This window comes from Sceloporus undulatus, chromosome 10 (assembly GCF_019175285.1).
Source record: "Sceloporus undulatus isolate JIND9_A2432 ecotype Alabama chromosome 10, SceUnd_v1.1, whole genome shotgun sequence".
NCBI lineage: Eukaryota > Metazoa > Chordata > Lepidosauria > Squamata > Phrynosomatidae > Sceloporus > Sceloporus undulatus.
The window spans coordinates 16,668,938-16,685,317 of record NC_056531.1 but is presented as its reverse complement, the minus strand read 5'-3'; the positions used below and the strand labels follow the sequence as shown (position 1 = coordinate 16,685,317).

The window sequence follows — 16,380 nt, the reverse complement described above, 5'->3', positions numbered from 1 at the left end:
CAACGTGCCCAGGGGGCAGACAGCAACTTGTCAAGATGTATGCATGTTTGCTGTCATACAATCCAGACTGGTGGTTTCTGGAATGGCCTTCTAGTGCCCCTCTCAGCTAGCCCAGGCCTCCCTGGCATGGCTAGTGGCAGAAAGCAGAGCTAAAATTTAAACATGCCGTTTGTTCCCATTTCTCCTTGGGCCATCTTTACGGATAACCACTTGCAGTGCTGAAAAAGTCAACCTATAGCATAACCAGTTGCACTGACAATTACTTTTGGATTACTTTCAGTTATTCTCTTGTGATGGTGGTTGCCGGTTTCTGTGTCATTGTGAAAGAACCACACTGTGGTTGTTGTAGTTGTGTGCCTGGTTCCCAATCATTTTTGACTTATGGTGACCCAAAGGTGAACCTATCATGGAGTTTTCTTGGCATGTTTCTTCTTCCCGTGGCCATCCTCTGAGGCTGAGAGACAGAAATCCATCCCCTCCAACTGTTCTGAACTGGCAGAGAAAACCCCTATTACTCCTCTGCCGTCCTCACTTTCCCAGCTGCTTTTAAAATGTCCCAGTTTCTCTTTCCTTCTCCTCCTACCTTTCCCCTTAGTCTTCAACTTAATGCAGTTGCTGCAAATTGAGTTCCACTTTGCATTCAATTAACTCAGCAGAAAGGAAAATAAAGGGACAGAATTGTGTTCTTCCCATTTGGCTCTGGCAAAAGCAAACTGCTGCATCCTCTCTTAGCTTAGCAAATTATGAGAAAACAGAACTTGCTAGAAAAAATCATGCCTGCCAAGGTGGAAAAGAAGAAGATCAGATTATGGTGGGGTAGATTCAATGGAAAAAGCCACAGTTCCCTTGTGTCTGCAAGACCTGTGGATAATGGGATGGCTTGGACGTCCCTCATTTAGAAGCTCACCAAAACTGGCTTGAGAGAACACAGTAATAAATGGATCCCAAAAATGTGAAAATTTTCTTATTGTTTTAATCCTTCATTGGGAACGTCTCTCCAAGCTTCCCTTGTTGCTTGACTTGTTCTTTCAATGGTCTCCAGCAGATGGCAGCAGCTGAGCACAGCAAATTGGATGGAACTGGATGATGCCTTTCTAGAACAGATGACCGCACATTCAGAAAGGAGAGATGTAGTAGTGATGGGTGACTTCAACTATCCTGATATTTGCTGGAATTCAAACTGAAATAAATCCTCAAGGTCTAGCAAATTCCTCACTTGCCTGGAAGAAAATTTCATGGTCCAAAAGGTGGAAGAGGCAACAAGGGGGTCAGCTATTTTAGATTTGATCCTAACCAACAAGGATGACTTGGTTAATGGGGTGCAAGTGGTGGGATCCTTAGGTGGAAGTGACCATGTTCTCCTGGAGTTTGTTATACAATGGAAAGGAGAAGCCAGGCATAGTCAAACACGCATTCTAGACTTTAGGAGAGCGGATTTCAGTAAACTTAGAGAAGTATTGAGGGTGATCCTGTTTTCAGAAATACTAAAAGTGAAGGGAGTTCAGGACGGATGGGAGTTTCTCAAAAGGGAGATACTGAAGGCACAATTTCAAACAGTTCCAGTGCGAAAGAAAAATGGGAGACGTCTCAAGAAACCAGGATGGATGACTGAGTAACTTTCAACTGAGCTAAGTTTTAAACGGAACATGTATAAGAAATGGAAAAAGGGGGAAATCACCAAAGAGGAATTCAAACAAATAGCGAGCCTGTGTAGGGGTAAAGTCAGAAAAGCTAAAGCACAGAATGAACTCAGGCTTGCTGAGTTCAATCTTTTGAATTCAGCAAAGTCACATGGGCCTGTTACAGACTGCCAAAATAAAGCTGCTTCGGGTCTCTTTGGAGGTATGCTTTTCAAATGATGCATGGGTCCTAAGAGTCTGGAGGTCGCAACACAGAATCCAGGCTCCAAGCCGGGGTCGGGACTGAAACAGGGGGGTGTAGGTTGGCACACCCCTTCAGGAAACTCTTAACTAGTGGGTCTCTGAAAAAGGAAGGTTTGCCCCCAAACTGAAAATGAGAACAAATTGCCGATAAATAGCACTTAATAGAGGTGAGGCATAGCCCAGCCTCCAAAAGCGCCATCAGGAATTCCAGCACTATCGGCGTCATCACCTGGGCTGGAGACAGGTCTTTGTTGGATAGGAACAATAAAAACTTCTTCCATTTCGAATCATAAGACTTCTGGGTGGAAGGCTTCTGTGCTGCAAGGACAACGGCCCGCACCGAGTTCGGCAATGCAGCTAGGGATGGATCCTCCATGCCACCAAGGGCAAGTTCTCGATGTCCGGGTGTCTGATCCATCTGTCCTGGATCATGAGCAGGTCGGGACGGGGCTCGAGTCTCAGGAAGTTGTCTCTGGACAAGTGGAGCAGGCACGGAAACCACGGTTGTCTGGGCCACCACGCGGTGATGAGGATCGCATCTGGGTTGTCCGACAGCATCCTGGACACCACTCTGGTAAGCAGAGGAAACGGCGGGAAGGTGTATAGCATCCCCTCGGTCCAGTCGAATGCGAATGCATCTCCTAGGGATCCGGCGGAGGGCATTCGGGAACAGAACTGGGGGCAGTGGCTGTTGTGAACCGTCGCAAAGAGGTCTATCTGAGGAGTCCCCCATCGACGGAAGATGTCCGCAACCACCTTGGGATGCAGTGTCCATTCGTGGCAAGCCGAGGAGGACCTGCTGAGTTGGTCCGCCAAGACATTGTCCTTGCCGGGTAGATGAACTGACTGAAGCAGGATCCCTCTCGGGATGCACCAGTCCCAGATTCTTAGGGCAAGGTCCAGTAGTGTTTTGGACCTGGTGCCACCTTGCTTGTTCAGGTAGTACATGACAGTGGTGTTGTTTGTCTGAAGGAGAACTACCTTGTTGGAGACCAGGGTCTCGAAAGCTCGAAGGGATTTCTTGACTGCCAACATTTCCAGTGCATTGATGTGGAGGGCTTTTTCCTCCGGGGACCATAAGTTCTTTACTACCAGGTCCTGCAGATGGGCGCCCCATCCATCCAGAGATGCGTCCGTCGTCAGGATGATATCCGGGCTGGGAGGAGAGAAGGGCATACTGACACAGACATTTCGGGAGTCTAGCCACCATCGAAGAGAGCAGGCAACTGACCTCGGGATGGACAGGAGCTCTGACGGGTGGTCTGTCATTGGACTGAAAACCGACAGAAACCAAGCCTGGAGAGGTCTGGACCGAAGTCTCGCCCACGGGGTGACGAAGGTCGTTGAGGCCATATGTCCCAGCGCCACCTGAATGTCCCGAGCCTTCACCTTTCTCCGGGATAGGCAGGTGCGGACGGCTGCCCTTAATGACCGAAATCAATCTTGAGGAAGGTAAGCGGTGCAGTCCTCGGAGTCGAGGACGGCTCCGATGAACCTGACCTGTCTTGACGGAGTCAGATGGGATTTGTCCATGTTCACCACCAGACCGAGAGAAGCCAACAGACTCAGGGTGAATGCAGTCGCCTCTAGTAGCTCCTCCGGGGAGATTGCCGCTAGTATCCAATCATCCAGGTACGGGAAGACTCTGAAGCCTCTCTGATGCAGGTAGGCCACTACCGGAGCCATGCATTTCGTGAAAACTCTTGGAGCTGTCACAAGGCCGAAGGGAAGCACGTTGTAATGGTATGCGCCGGAACCGATGGCAAAAGCGAGGAACCTCCTGTGGGAGTCGTGGATCCCGATGTGGAAGTAAGCGTCCTTCAGGTCGATGGTCGCGAACCAGAGGCCCTGACAGAGCAGAGGGAGAATGGAGGCTAGAGTTACCATATGGAAGCGCTGATAACACAAGAACTTGTTGAGGGCCCTTAAGTCCAATATGGGCCTGATGCCTCCGTCAGGTTTAGGCACTGTGAAGTACCTAGAGAAAAAACATTGGGAAAACAGTTCGGGGGCGATTGGTGATATCGCTCCCTTGTCCAGCAACAAGCACACTTCGTCGAGAAGGGTGTCCGAGGGGATGGTGGAAATAAAGGCTCCAGTTGGTGGGAGCTCGCTGAACTCGAGGGCGTAACCCCTTCGGACTATTTTAAGGACCCACGAGTCATTTGAGATGGAAGCCCAGATGTTAAAGAAAGGTCGTAGTTTGTCTAGGAAGAATGGGTCGGGATGGGCGAAGTGCGCAGGGTGGCTTCAAGACCTCTTCTTGGAGTGGTCTGGCTCCTGACGTCGGGGCTTGCGGTACCTACCCGGGGCTGTGTTCCGTCGGCCCGACGAGGATGAAGATTGTGAAGGGTAGCGCTGCCACTGCGATCCCTGCTGTTGACCCGAACAGTCCTGATAGAAGGGCCTCTGTTGAGGGTGAAACTGCCAGGGCCGGCCTCTCTTTTTGAAGGGCTGGGTGGCAGTGGAGGACATGCCGTGTTTCTTTGCCGCAGCCTTCATCCGGCATTTCCTATTCAGGCGCTCGTCGGTTTCTGAATGAAAGAGACCGGAATCATCTATGGGCATGTCCTCAATAGTAGCCCTTACGTTCGGGTTCAGGTCGGAGCCCCTCAACCAGGCATGGCGACGCAAAGCAATGGAGGCAGTCATGGAACGGCCGGAACAGTCAGCTATGTTCCTGGAAGCGGTTATGATCCAGCTTCCGATAGAATGAGCTTCGTCTCGGATCTCCACCAGTTTTCTCTGGACCTCATCCGGGACATCAGGAACCAGCGGCAAGATGTCTTCCATGAGGGCCTGTATGTAAGCCCCCATGCAAGCCGCATAGTTAGAGGCCTTTACTGCCAACGCAGAAGCCGAGTATGCCTTCTTTGCTAAGGCATCAACCTTTTTGGCCTCCCGGTCTGCAGGTGAAGTGGCCAGTTTGTGAGTGGAGGACAGCTGCGATCCTTCCACGATGGCGGAATTCTGTTTGGGATGGTCGGCCAGCCAGGTGCAGTGGGCTGGGGAGATCCTGTATAGGGTCTCTATTTTCCTCGACGAGCCCGTCAGCGAAGAAGGAGAGTCCCAGGTTCTCTTCACTATGGTCTCAAGTGAAGGGAGGAGTGGGATGGAGGGAGGTGTAGGGACCCTGCCATGTACCCTTCTGTCCACCGGGTCCTTGGCACTCTCATCCGGGTAAGACAGCTTGATCCCCAAGGTGTTAGCCATCTTAATGACATGCTCGTTAAACGAGCGCACGTCGTCAGTAGGCGAGGCCGGTTCCGGACGGTGGAGTTGCTGAGGCGAAGCCGGGGGGGGGACATCTCCAGGTTGGAAGCGTCCTCGTCAGAGGATTGGTTGTCTAAGTCCGAAGCCGAGTCGAGATGAATGACCGACTGCTGAGGGCTCGGGACCTACGCTGGATCTGGGACCTGCTTGGAAGGTGGCCTGACAGGGGTCGGTGGAAGAGGCCGTCGAACTGACGTAGACGGTACGGACCGATCTCCCCGGCTGTGCCGGCTTGTAGTCGTGAAGCGTTTGAGGGCGTCTTCCCTCGAGACCGAGACGTAGTACCTGTCGGTCTCGGAGTCGTAGAGGAGATCCGGGTCCGTCGCACAGTTGGAGCACGGCACCGGGGTAGGTGAGCGCCTGTGAGAGTCAGGGCTCCGTTCCGGCTCGGCGAACGGGACCGTTGTCTTGGTAGAGGCATGGGGCTCAACCGAGGTCTCTGTCGGCTTCTGAGACGGAGTCGCATTGGCAGGGGTACCATGTCTGGATCCCTTAGAGCTGGCCTTCCCAGGACCGGCCGATGGATCTGGTGATCTGGGGCGCTTCTCGGGCCCGGTTGCAGAAGCCGCTGTCGCACCCGATGTCTTGGGGAGTCTGTCTGTCTTGGTGTGCTTGTCCTTTCTGGAAGGCACCGATTCAGAGGGCGTTTTAGTAGCCTCCCTCAGTTCCGGGGTCCCATCCGGAGCCCTAGGCTTCTTAGCCGAAGGTGTGTCAGCCGTCTCACCCGTGGCTTGTCTCTTGGACTTATCTGGAGCCCTGGAAGCCGAGGATTTCGGATCTCCTGCAAGCTTGTCTTTAGCCTTATCCTTAGCCTTTTTAGAGGAAGGCTTGTCCTTGGACGGCTTGTCCCCTACGGCCGCGGTCCTGTCAGAGGACACGGAGGCCGGTCCGGGGGTAGGTGCCTCCGACCCGCACAGTCTGTGGGGGCGTTTGGAGGACTTAGACATAGCCGAGTCCAAAGCCTCGTCGAAGGCAGAGCTGGGCTCAGCCGAGCCACGGACCGGGATGGCACTCGGCGCCGACATCGAGGTGGAGGGACTCCCGCTGGTCCGGGATGGGACGTCCGCCGCTGGAGCTGCCGGGGCAGAGGACGGACGAGAGGTGTCTGACCTAGCCTTGACGGTCTCCTGGAGAAGGGCCGAGGTCAGCCAGGACTCCCTATTCTTCCTGGCTTGCGAGGTCATGGACTTGCATAAGGGGCAGGCCTTGACGTCGTGGTCCCTTCCCAAACAGAGGAGGCAGGAAGAATGGGGATCCTGAATAGGCACCTTACCGCCACAGATGTCACACTTCTTGAAGGGCACTGGAGACATGATGATGGTAATGTCAAGAAGGGTGGAAGAGACGGAACAATCGAAGTCACACGGTCCGAGGTCAAATTTCGAGAGAGAAACAGAGTGGTCGAGAGACAGTCCGGGTCAGAAGAAAGCCAAGAATGGTCAAATTCAGTCTGAGGTCAATACCAGTGATCCGTTAGAAGCTATTAGAAGCTAGCGAAGTTCCCTTACAGCAGCTAACGCGGCGGAAAAAAAGGAACTGGGGAAAGAGCGGGAACGCAGGGGCTTTATAAGAGGTGGGCGGGGTTACCGCCAAAAAGTTTCTATATGTTGCAAAGTGTACTTTGCCCAGTGATTCTAGAAGTTTTCCGAGCAGCACTGCGCAGGCACAGTGAAACCCATTTGTATGATTTGCAGAGACCTCGAAGAAGAAACATAGGATACTAGAGTTAGAAGAGACCCCCAAGGACTACCCAGTCCAACCCCCTTCTTCCATGTCAGAATACATAGGATCCTAGAGTTGGAAGGGACTCCAAGGGCTATCCAGTCCAACCCTCTTCTGCCATATAGGAAGGCTCAATCAAAGCACCCCAACACATGGCCAGTGAGTCTCCGTTCAAAAACCTCCAAAGGTAGCAATTCCACTGTAATCCCCAGCATAAATTTGGGAAGCCGTGGCTTCCTCATGGCGCCCTTTTTCCAAGGGTGACTCCCTGGATGCAAAAGGCAGAGTTATTGATAGGATGCTCTCCAAACCCCTGAAGGAGCCATCCATCCTCCTTGACCGCTGCCCCTGCAAATCCAATTAGCCGAGGGCAAGAAAGCTGCCCACAGCTGTGCCCGGCCTCTCAGGCTTAATTGGGTTATTTTCCTGGCCTAATTATTCTGTCCTGATGAAGGAGCCTTTTTCACCAAAGAGTTCAGGATTCACTTCCAATAACCCCTGGTGCAATGGTCTGTAGCAGAAAGACGTTCAAAGTAATCTCTAGCAAAAACTATCATACACGGGTTGGGAACCAATTTCAGATTCAATATCAGGATATTCTCGGGGCTCACCCAAAAATGGAAATGGGGTGGGAATTATCCTTTGGGTCTCTTCCAACTCTAGGATTCTAGGATTCTATAGGGTCAGCATAGTAGAACCATAGAGCTGGAAGGGACCCCACCCAATCCAAGGCCTGAGTACTGAACCAAGAGTTTCCTGCTTCACTTCTATATAAGGAGACAAAATGTACCTAGAAGAACAGGATGAAATTACAAAAGTCAAAAGGAAATGGGGATTTACAAACCAGCGGAGCTGTACACCGGAGCCAGCGTGGCGTAGTGGTTTGAGCATTGGACTATGGTTCTGGAGACCGGGGTTCGGTTCCCTTCTCAGCCATGAAACCCACTGGGTGAACTTGGTCAAGTCATACCTTCTCAGCCTCAGTGGATTGCCATGGCAAACCCCAGCTGGAGAAACGTGCCAAGAAATCCCCATGATAATGTTGTCACATTTATCCAACCTTTATCCATAATTTATCCAATATCCTTTTCAAAGCCCTCCAAAAGAGCAGTGAGTTCTAATCCACCTAAACCTTTTTATTTTTAACTGCAAGAACTTTTCAACAGTTGAAGAGACCGCCTGGAAAACGTTGCATTGCTGGTTGTACTCCTTGGTGCTTTCCAGTCACCCAGAAAAGTTAGACTGAAACCCAGAGCAGATTCACTGTCCTTTGGATTCGGATTCCTGGCATGGGGCTAATGCCAACCAAAGTGGGCACGGAACTGCAAAGGGAAGCCATGGCAACAGCTCTGATTTGCTTCTCTGCCAGGATCTGCCATCTTCCTGGGGATGGAAGGGCAATCTTGTTTTATAGAGCCACCCCCCGCCCCACGTTTACATCCATGTTGGTTATTACTTTTGTTCGTGAGAGAACAAACCTTATCGCCCGAGGTGAGGAAAGCTAAGTTGATTAAAAGAACATGGCTGTTCGTACATTTTATATTAGATTTCGCTCCCATGGGGGGCAAGTTCATACATTTGCCAGAGGGCCTGATCCTATGTGTACTTTCGGCAGCTGAGAAAGCATAGCCTGCAGCATGCCCTGCACTAGTGTCAGGAGGAACATCTTCTTTACTTGCAATTTGGCCCAGGAAGTTTTGCACAAAGCGACAGTGGGTTCTGCAATTCCAGGCCCATTTATGTGCTCCAAGCAAAGACCTGGAAATGTGTCCTGGGGTAGTTGTGTTGCTTATGTAACAAAGTACAATAACATCCAAAATCCACAAAACAGGGATACTTTTATGGGCCATCCAAAATGCATCGCCATCATCATTTCCCCCCTCCTGTATGAATTTTAACATCTTTTGTCTTTTTAGACATTTTAAAAACATCTTTAGGATTCTATATGTCTTCCTGCATGGCAGAAGTGGGGTTGGACTGGATAGGCCTTGGAGATCCCCTGGGGACTCTTTCCAACTCTAGGATTCTATGTGTCTTCCTGCATGGCAGAAGGGGTGTTGGACTGGATGGTTTCTTGGGGTCCTTTCCAACTCTTTATGACTGAGTCTATGACCCTGGAATTCATTGTTGATCAAAAGTAGCACATGAGCCAGAAGTGATGCTGCAGCAAAAAAGGCAATTACTATTAATAGAAACCATCGTGTCTAAGTCAAGGGAAGTTATCCAACTCTAGGACTCTATTCTCCAAAGAGGTCAGTTTGTTGTTGTGGTTGTAGTTGTGTGCCTTCAAGTCCTTTCTGACTTATGGTGACCATTAGGTGAACCTATCATGGGGTTTTCTTGGCAAGATTTGTTCAAAGGTGGTTTGCCATGGCCTTCCCTTGAGGGTGAGAAAGTATGACTTGCCCAGGCTCACCCAACGGGTTTCATGGCCCAGCAGGGATTCAAACCCTGGTCAAGACAGCCTAGTAAACAGGCTGCTGAATAAAGGTTTTAAGTATGGCAGTTAAGAATTCACTTCAAGCAAGTAGGAAGAGCCATTTTCTGAATTTAATGCCGCCACTTATTTGCACTGCCTTTTTATGTGGGTCTCCCAGATGAATCCAGCCATTGGAAAGCCATTACACAGCGGTGAAAAAAATCAATGCAGAAGCAGTTAAAAGACTGTAAAAGTCAAACAGGCAAAGAAGGGGAAATAAAGCCCATCAGCCTCACTCACTGAGCACCAATGGATGGGAAGAGATTTGCTGGGGAGATGCGTGGGTGCGGGTTTCTGCAACACACACACATATGTTCTACCAACAACTTAAAAAGAAATTCAATACAAAGGATTTCTAGTTCACCTGCCAAGCAGAAGCCTGACTGTTGTCCCAAAGAAAGAGAAAATGGACTGGTTTGGAAGCTCATTTAAAGCTCTGTTGGCATTCTGGGGGGCTAATCAGGGCAGAGGACCCATTTAGGGCTGCCAACCTTCCCTAGCAATTCAGTAGTGGTTTGCATGCTGGATTTAGATGCTGGGAGGCCAGAGTTTGAATGCCTACTCAGGCACAGAAACCCACCTTGGTAAGTCATGCTCTCCCAACCTCAGAGGAAGGCTACAAACAGATCTGCCCAAGAAAACGTAGGACAGGTAGTGTGGTGTTGTGAGAGACCAAGGTTTGACTCCTCACTTGGTCATGGAAACCCACTGGCTGGACACACTCTCTCAGCCTCAGGGGAAAGCAATGGTGGCAACATTTTGTGTGTGTGTGTGCACCTTCGAGTCATTTCCGAAACGTCACCCCTAAGGGAAACCTATCACTGGATTGTCTTAGCAAGTTTCTTCAAAGTGGGTTTGCCATTGCCTTCCCCAGAGGCTGAGAGAGTGGCAACATTAGGATACCACCTGAAAGGGATCTGGGAGTCCAAGTAGGCCACAAATTGAACATGAGTCAATAGTACGATGCGGCAGCTAACAAGGCCAATGCGATTTTAGGCTGCATCAATAAAAGTAGTGTCTAGATCAAGGGAAATAATAGTGCTTCTGTATTCTGCTTTGGTCAGGCCCCAGCTGGAATAATATTGTGTCCAGTTCTGGGCAAAACAATTGAAAAAGGACATTGAGAAACTGGGGCCATGTGTCCAAAGGAGGGCGACTAAAATGGTGAAGGGTCTGGAAACCATAAATCACTATGAGGAAAGACTCAGGGAGCTGGGGATGTTTTGCCTGGAGAAGAGAAGGTTAAGGGGTGATATGATAGCCCTGTTTAAATACCTGAAGGGATGGGAGGAGGGAACATACTTGTTTTCTGCTGCTCCAGGGAATAGGACCCAGTGGAACAATGGATGCAAGCTCCAGGAAAAGAAATTCCAGCCCAACATTCGGAGGAACTTCCTGAGAGTAAGGGCTGAACACACTCCTTCCTTGGAGATTATGGTGGAGTCTCCTTCTCTGGAGGCTGTTTTTAAGCAGGGGCTGGATGGCCATCTGTCAATGGGGATGCTTTGACTGAGAGTTCCTGCATGGCAGAATGGGGTTGGACTGGATGGCCCTTGGGTCTCTTCCAACTCTACGATTCTATGATTCTAAGAAGAATCATAGTTCCTGACTGTAAGAGCTGTTTAAAAGCAGAATATGAACACCCTCAGAGGGTCCTTTTTAAAGAAGTTTTTAAACAGAAGTAGGATGGGCATCTTGTGTTCTTGAGTCATGTATTCCTGCATGGCAGGATGGGATTGAACTAGATGGCCCTTGGGTTCCCCTCCAACTCTATGATTCAATGTTTCCCCATCCTGTGTTGACGGTTTTATTTCCTCAATAATAAAAAACATGGCACTGTCTGTGGGCATTGCCATCTGTGGGTATACTCTTTAAGACTGACTGCCAGAGACTTTGGCATCATTTCCATGCCAGGCTAAAACCAGGCTCGTTATTCCCCTTAGAGAGGTTGATAAATCTGCTTCCGCCTTCAGCCCAAATTTGAAGCTGTGACCCAAGGGGCTTCCCTTTAAAACCTCAGACCCAATAGACCCACACATCACCAGGCAATAATGGGATTTGAGTAGCCACGGATTGGGACGCAAAGACACAAATGGGGATTTGACTCGAGCAGGAAAAGAAGCAACACCATTCCTGGACCGACCTGGGTAGCAAGAGCGCATGTTGTGAATCAGCCAGAGAAATGTTTCAGATTACTCATGCCACCTGGCCTTCTCACCCATCCAAGCATTGCATGACTGAGGACTGAGTCAGAACTTGCAAGAAAAAGAAAGACAAAGAATAGGTTTTTGGAGGTTTTGAAATAGAGGCTGGATGGGCATCTTGCAAGAGTGCTTTCGTTGTGGATTCCTGCATGTCAGAAGAGGGTTGGACTGGATGGCCCTTGGGGGTCCCTTCCAACTCTATGAAATATCTAAAAGAATTTAATGCAGAAAGTGGAGGGAGCTTTTTTTCCTTCTGCTCCAGAGATTAGAAGACAAAACAATGGATTCAAATGACCAGAGAAGAGATTCCTCCTAAACATAAGGAAGAACCGCTTCACTGTAGGAAAAGTGAAATAGATTTTAGAGGTTTTGAAACAGAGATTGGATGGGCCTCTTCCAAGAATGCTGTAGTTGTGGATTTCTGCATGGCAGGGGGTTGGACGAGATAGCCCTTGGGGATCCCCTCCAACTCTAAGTTTCCCAGAAGTGTCCCAATTCTGATGTTTCCCATTCGGACACACTAGAGAAAAGGAGATGACACTGCCGCCCCTTGAATTTGCTGAGATGCTACCCAACCTCCAAAGCCATTGGCAACCCTGAAAAAGCCCACCAGGGCCGACAAAAGAACTGAGTCACTGCAAAAAGACTGGCAGGTCTAAGTGAGATTTTCTCCTTTAAAGAGCACAAATGTGCAGGTTATGAGCCAGTGAGTCATGGCTCTAATATAGAGGGAGTGCCAGTTTTGGAGTGGAGAAATGGAGGAAAAATGGGTCCCTGCCACCACCATTTCTCCAGGCCTGATTCCCCAGTTTTATTCCCATTTGGGTTCCTCCAGCACTGAAGTGCTCTGGAATTAAATTCTGCACCTGTCACAACAGAGACGAGAAGCCCAAAAGATGGGGGAGATGCCAAGGCATGCAAAGCATGCATGGCAATGCCAGTCCAAATGCCCTCCTTAATCTATCACCCCATATCTACTTTCCCACAAGACATGGGGAGAGAGGAAAGTCCCTTCATTTCAGAATTCAGCTCTTGCCCTGACAGGGTTACAGCCTTGATTTGTGTCAGCCATTTCCCGCAAGGCTGAAGTTTTGCATTTAGATTTGCCAGTCCTCGAATCCGGAGTGGGGATAGCAGACAGAGTGCAGTTAGAGAGAGGGAAAGAGAGCAGACGGGTGCCATATATGCCATCTGTCAATGCGGGGGATGGCAAGGGGGAGAAGGTTTATGGGGTGCAATGCCATCTCTCTCTTTTCTGCCCCAAGCCCCAAATATTTGGGGGCATTGTACCAAGAGCAAGCAAAAAGCACGACTTCTTTCCAGCCTCTGCCCTCCTTGCGGGTGCCAACTTGGCATATGATCATTATTTTGGGTTACAGTGACCACAGTGTCCTAGCCAGCATGGCCAATTGTCATCCAAAACAGTAGGGTGTTTTCTGAGGGAGGGTGGAATTACTGTTGGGTAAACAGTAATGCCCAAATTCTGCCCACTACCAGCTGGCAGAGCCCCTGCTTTGCAAATTTGAGCCCTGGTATCTCCCATTTAGACACATGGCATAGGGTTTCAGCACTGGACTACGACTCTGGAGACCAGGGTTTGAATTCCATGCTCAACCACGAGTGGCCTTGGGCAAGTCACAGTCTCTGAGCCTCAGAGGAAGAAAGTTTTGGCAAACTGAGGGAGGTCAAGCAGGCCTCCAAACCCATGCCAGATATCACCATACCCAAATTAGCCAGCAAGATGTTGTGATTTGAGGGCTAGGACCCTGGAAGATGAGGTCTGAATCCATACTTGGGCATGGAAACTCACCTTGGGCAAGTCCCACTCTCTCAGCCTCAGAGGCAGACAATGGTGGCAAAACCCCTCTGGAAAAATCTAGCCAAGGGAACGCCATGATAAGGTTGCCAATTTGGAGCCAGCGTGGTGTTGTGGTTAGAGTGCTGGACCAGGACTTCAATGGACTGTGTTCGAATCCTTGCTCAACCAGGGCAAGTCACTTGGCCTCAAGCTTAGAGGCAATAATGGGAGGAACCCTGAGAAAAAATCTGGCCAAGAGTACCCTGGATACGATTTCCAGGTCAGGGTCAACTTGAACATGCACAACCACTGAGAGCAGTCTTTGAATATCACATAGGACTCCTGGAGGCCATGCTTCCCCCAGGGCCTCCCAGTCCAATCTGGAGGCCATGGTTCCCCAAGGGACCTCCAGAGGCCATCCAGCCCAACCCCATTCTGCTGTGCAGAAAGACACAGCGCAAGCCTTCCCTGAGACAGACAGCCATCCAGCCTCTGTTTAAAAACCTCCAAAGAAGGAGACTCCACCACAATCCGAGGCAGTGGTTATTCTTACTGTCAGGAAGTTCTTCCTAATGTTGAGGTGGAATCTTTTTTCCTGTAGCTTGAATCCATTGCTCCATTGGGTCCTATTCTCTGGAGCAGCAGAAAACAAGTGTGCTTCTTCCTCAATATGACACCCCTTCAATTATTTAAACAGGGCTATCATGTCACCTCTTAAACTTCTCTTCTCCAGGCTAAGCTTCTCTAGCTCCCTAAGCTGCTCCTTAAAGAGCATCATTTCCAGACCTTTCACCATTTTGGTGGCCCTCCACCTTGTCCACATCCTTCTTGAATTGTGGTGCCCAGAACTGGATGAAAGTGAGGTCTGATCAAAACAGAAGAATAAAGTGGCACTATGACATCCCTCAATCGTTTCTTCTCAGCACTGAAATGACAGCCAAAATTGCAGCAGCAGGGCCACAGTCTTGCTCCTTTTCAGATCTATAAAACGCTGAACCTTGAGGCAAGGAAGCCAGTCTGCTCAGCTAGGAAAGGCTGGCAGGCCAAATGGTCCCCAAAGTCCCATGGCTCAGACCTGGACAGTATGGGACCCAGGCCGCTTCTCCTGATGAGTAACTCAGGATCCAAGCGTTGGCGTAAACAACCATCTGAGGAAATGGGTTCCTCGTCTTTGCAAGAAGTTCACAGACAGGTCAGTGAGTCCGCTGGGGAAGAGCAAGGAAAAACAAAAACTGGGGCCTGTGCTGAGCAGACCGGATTTAATGGCAGCACGTTGCACAGATGGCTTTGCAAGACCTTTAGTCATCTGAAAGCAAAGCCTTGAGAAGAAGGACTGAAGGAGCTGGGTAACGTTTAGCTTAGAGAGGAGACGATGGAGAGATATGGCATGATAGAAGCATCTTTGAACATCTGAAGGGATGCCATGGAAATGACGGAGGGAGCTTGTTTTCTGCTGCTCCAGAGAATAGGACACGAGTCAATGGGTTGAAACGACCAGAAAAGAGATTCCACCTAAACATTAGGAAGACTTCTTGAATATAAGAGTTGTTTGAGGGTGGAATATGGACTCCCTTGGAGGGTGGTAGACTCTCCTTCTTTGGAGTTTTTTGAAGAGAAGTTGGAAGGGGATCTTTCAGGAGTGTTTTAGTTATGCATGTGGCAGAAGGGAGATGGAGTAGATGGCCCTTGGGGTCCCTTCCAGCTCTATGAACAGACAAGAATCAAACATCCTGATTCCCTCACTGGGAAACTGGCCATAGCCCTCGGGTGTGAATGCATGCATCTTTCTCTCTTTCTTTCAGCATTACAGGTCCCTGAAATATCATACTCAGAGCTAGACTGCTCCTGCACATGGGGGTTTCAATTGGCTAAACGCGGGAAATGGCCTGTTTGTACAACACCTTCTTTTCCAAGATGATCACTCTTCCAGAGAGACAGGTCTTTTTTGACACACGTTTTGAAAGTTTATTCTGCATGGCAGACTAGATGGCCTTTGAGGATCCCTTTCAATTTTAAAATTCTACGTTTTGGCTCCTTTGGGGCTTTGCAAGAGGCCAGGAAATGCCCTGGAGGAAAGTGAGGAAGATCCTCCATCCTGGCTTGACTTTGTATATTTTCCCAACAAAAAACTGAGACGTGCTACCATCTGTGGGCCAAGAAGAGAGGAATCCGTGTACTTTTAAAAATTGGAAACCTGACTGATGTTGGCATCATCCCAGTGCCAAGCGATGGCCTGCCACTTTATCCAGGCTTCGGAGGCTGAGTGACAGACGATGGCTTCTGTGCCAGTGAGGTGGCAAACGTGTGCCAGGTTTTAGTGTGAAAAAGTCCCACGTCAATGTGCTCAGCTTTACATGGGTTTAAGTCATTTCCATGATGGTTTTTAACTTTTTTTCAGCTGGGTTTTGCATTCGCAACTGGGTCTGACTTTGTTTCTCTTCCCCTGCTATCTGTCCCCTGCCTTGAGATCTATGGGGAGAGCTGGGTAAGAAATTATTATTATTATTATTATTATTATTATTATTATTAGGCTAGGTATAAATATTTGAATTCATAAATAAAACAGAAAGATGAGTGTGTGGGCTTCCATTCCTTCCCGCAAATGGCAACAGAGACCCTCGGCTTTACAGGAGCAAATGGAAGCCAGCATTGGCAGAAGCCTCTTGAGGACTAGAAACTTGACAGATGAAGTTTTGCAACACAGATGGCACAGAGAAGTAATTGTAGGGGAGACAAGAGGGAACACACACACAGAGTCAAAAATAGCAGGCGAGGCAGACTGGCTCATGGTTGGCCAACCTCAGCATCAGATACATTGGTGGCTACCCAGAATCTTTGTGGTTACCATCTCCTGGGCCTAAAGGAACCTCAAAGAGTCTGCAAACTTTTCCATCCAGTCAAACTAATGCATCTATTTTGATCATTCGCTGAGCAGTACTGCATGTGAAAAGGATTTTGGGATTACTGTTGATCGTAAATTGAACATGAGCCAGCTACTCGGCGGAACAGCAAAGAAGGCAA

The 16,380-nt window shown here is 49.3% G+C and overlaps 1 protein-coding gene across 1 annotated transcript in view; it reads right to left on the bottom strand.

Annotated features, from left to right (window-relative positions):
• The window catches only part of LOC121916644 (cAMP-specific 3',5'-cyclic phosphodiesterase 4C-like), an 83,630-nt gene that overhangs the window by 42,230 nt on the left and 25,020 nt on the right, over nt 1–16,380 (bottom strand). The window lies entirely within an intron of this gene.